General features: G+C 33.8%; 1 long non-coding RNA gene across 1 annotated transcript in view; it reads right to left on the bottom strand.

Moving 5' to 3' along the window:
* Positions 1–1,890: 1,890 nt before the first annotated feature.
* Positions 1,891–3,765, bottom strand: part of LOC102501695 (uncharacterized) — an 8,815-nt gene continuing 6,940 nt past the window's right edge. Inside the window, exon 4 of the long non-coding RNA XR_337541.1 lies at positions 1,891–1,910. This is a non-coding gene — a long non-coding RNA (uncharacterized LOC102501695). The remainder of the gene's footprint in view (positions 1,911–3,765) is intronic.

Genomic DNA, 3,765 nt, shown 5'->3' with positions numbered 1-3,765 from the left:
TTCTCAAATAGCTAAATAATAAAAACCTAAATAATGTGAAAAAACTCTCACTATTAGGTATTTACTCAAGTACAGGAATTCACTCAGTCAAAGAGACATTTGAACATCCATCTTTATTGCAGCATTATTGCAATAGCTAAGACATGAAATCAGTTCTAATAGCCCAACAACTGATGAATGTATTGGGATAATGTGACATATATACTTAGTGGAAAACCACTCAGTCGTGAAGAACAACAAAGTCTTGTCAATTGACATAGTGGGTAAACCTTGAAGACATAATCCTAAGTGAAATAAACCAGACTATGAGTGACAAAATACTACGTGTCCTAGTATAACACATGCTGAATGTCTGCACTGTATGGTAGAACCTGAACGACTTAAAAGCATAGAAATAGAGAGAAAGGGTAAATACTAGAAGGTACTTGGTATAACAGGTTAATGGGGAGAGGTAAAGAAATATCAAATGGACATCGAATGCACATAAATAAGGAGAATAGGCTAAGGGCTGATGAACCACAGCACAGAAAAAAAATGGACAAACTAATAAACACACAAAAAATAACACAGAACTTTACTATGGAGTGTCCCTGACATAAAGTAATGTTCAATAATAAAGAAAACAAATATGTATATATTTTTATTTATCTATTTTACACTATGCGTGTGCTTTAGAGAACCATAAAGTGGCCACTCCATAACATGGTAGTTAATTTTTTTTTTTAAAGAGCTTTTTGCAATAAGGCGCTTGCGCTCACAAGAAAGATAGAGAGAGACATAGAGACAGAAAGCAAGAAATCACCCCCCAGGAGGGGTGACCATGCTGCAATCCCTTCTCCTCCATTCTCCTCTCAGGATCTTGAACACACACTCAAACGCGCCTGGCGTGAGTGTAAGCCACCAGGTCCGAGAATTGAACCGCTGTCAACTATATGGGAGTTCAGTGACATAGCCATTATGCTAACTGCTGGTCCCAAATTGTTTGGATTCCATATGGTCAACTGGTGTTTAGAAATCCAGATCCAGTAGCTTGAGAAATATCCTGGAAACAAATGCATGTGCATATTCAAAGTCCAAAAACCAGGGACAAATGGAAGAGAATGGACTGTGTCCTGACCATTCTCTGTAAGGGAGACCTTTTTACCTCACTTCCCTCTCCCTTTCTATGTCTCTCAGTCAAGTGCACATGTCCTGTGACTAGATATATAACACAAATGAAAACATAAATACTATTTATCCCATTTGACATTATTTAGGCTTTTACTATTTAGTTGGTAAGTTTAAATAAACTTTTGAATGATAGCAAATGTTCAATTCATTTTATTTTGGTGGCTATGTTGTATAAAATACTCAAAAATTAAATTATTAAAAATTAAAGAATACTTCTAGGAGAAAGTACTGGGGTGAGTTTGTGGGCACCTGTATATAAAATAGCATTCTTCACTGATTCCTAGCTATGTTTAATGCATTTGTTTGTGTATTTTAACTCATAATTTAATAAAGATGATCCTGACTAAAACATGGGAAAGAAAGGAAATTAACTATTAAATGGCACATTGAGTTTTAAATCAAATGATCTGAGTATTTTCTATTAAAAACTTACATATAAAATATGAAATCTATGAAAAATTTAAACATTTATTGATAAATTTGACAGAAATATCTTTTGACACTGATTGAAAAGACAATAAATGAGAAAGTCACACGGAAAGAACTGAATAAAACTGGATGTCACACATTTTAGCTGAAACGTAGAGACAAAATAAATTCACTTCAATTTGTGTACACGTAGGGTTGGGGCTGGTGAGTATTTACAGCTGTATATAAAGGTACAAGAAACACATGAAACAATGAATAAGTAAAGAGCAAAATGCAAAACTGGGACTTGCCTTTTTCCTGCTTATACTTTTCTGAAAAGTGAAAAAAGAAACAGCAATTTATTGAAAGTGAAAACAGAACATGAGAAACATATGAGAAAAAAATATTTGAAATTCCTTTGCAGTTCATTCATTGGCACAAACTGAATCATATTTTTAAAATGTGGATCACAGAAAAGGCCATGCCAAAAGTCAGAAAATATGTTACACAGGTTCTATCTCTTGTTCAAAAGCAACTAAGGTTGGAAATGAACCTAAGAGAGATGGGAGAACAGCAATTCCTCTAGGAAGAACATCGTCCATTTTTATTCTGTTATGGGGGTGCTATCTTTTATTCAGGTTGAAAGGTAAACACACATGCAGACACAAGGCACATAGTAAAACTTAAAGAGAAAGAAAACTATAAAGCACCCTTCTGTTGTAGTTATCTAATGTCTAAACATACTTTGAAGAGATTTATTACTAAATTCCATCCTTTCTGAAATTAAAAATATGATTCAACATATCATTAGAAAAAAGCACAGCCTTATTTCAAATGAGTCTGTATTTAACTTTTGCCTAAAAGATACTCACTCATCTTGAGAAATCAAATTAAAGGAAGGAAAATCGAGTATTAATATGAAGAGAAAGAGACTTATATTAAATAATCTGAGTCTATCTTGAATAAAGTTACATATCAGTTACTCTGAAAATTAGAATAAATGAGAAATATACAATTAACAACATCTACTTGACTCCAAGAACCTGATTTTATCGATTGAAATTGCAAGATAAAAACCAATGATGTAAAAAGAGGGTAAATTCAATAACTAAGGAACATTTTTAATGCCAGTGGTAAAAAGCATAAGATGAAACAAAATGTGTGAAAATAGTGTATGCTGGTGTTGAAGATGCTTATGGAGCTGAAGAACAAGGTGTAAACCACTGATGGGACAATGACTAGAATGGTGAAGGCTGCCCACTGCTGCCAACTGCCATTTCACTCTTCCCATCACGTTGTAAAAAATAGTGTCTGAATAGGGAGATGAGGGTGCATGAGGGCGTCAGCTATGTGGGTATCTGGGGGAGGGTGCACCTGATAGAAGGAATGGCTCACAAAGAGGCTATTAGGTAGAACTAAGCTCAGTTCTGTTAGAGAAGCCATCTGGAGGCCACTGTGGAAGAGCAGGGTGAAGTGGACAACGATATAGATGACATCAGAGTGTTATTCACTCTTTCATAGTTTCTTTTGTGGTTCAAATAGACCCATATCTATGGAATCATATCATTCCAAAGTATTTTACCATTCAGAAGCCAGGTTATCCTAAAATATCCTACATTTTGGTATAAAAAGAATTAAGATTGGAATTGCACTATGACAGCAGGCAGAGTGGGACTCCCTCTGGTTTGACACTATTGATCAATCATCTTTTTCTTTGCGAGTTTCTCTTTTGAAAGTGAAATGCAAAGATGCATGCTTATATTAAAAGTGTCCATCTGTCCAACTCTAAATCTACCAGCAGTCATACAAAGACTTGCCATCATTAAGGATATTGTTCCCAAAAGTATATTCCCACTGAAAATGAAAATTATCTAAAATATGATTAGGAAAGAAAGTGGCTAAATCTTTTCATTTATTAAGGTTTTCAAAATACCTTTTAGCAATATCATTGGATAATAGCACTTGATGTTATTTGCATCAAATTAAAATGAGTTAATAGACTATCAATGAATTTTACTGAAGATATAAATTTATGCTACAACACTTTCAAAACATAACATTTTGCCAAGTATGTTACTGTGATAATAACTATTTAAGGAAAAATAACATTTATTGTGGTGAGAAAGAAAATGAGCTAAAAACACTTACCAAAAATATTTTAATAATTGTGAGTACTGTGGTCACATA

Source organism: Tupaia chinensis, unplaced genomic scaffold (assembly GCF_000334495.1).
Source record: "Tupaia chinensis unplaced genomic scaffold, TupChi_1.0 Scaffold147055_1, whole genome shotgun sequence".
NCBI classification, from domain to species: domain Eukaryota; kingdom Metazoa; phylum Chordata; class Mammalia; order Scandentia; family Tupaiidae; genus Tupaia; species Tupaia belangeri.
The sequence above is the reverse complement of the archived record's forward strand: the minus strand, read 5'-3'. Positions and strand labels throughout refer to the sequence as shown.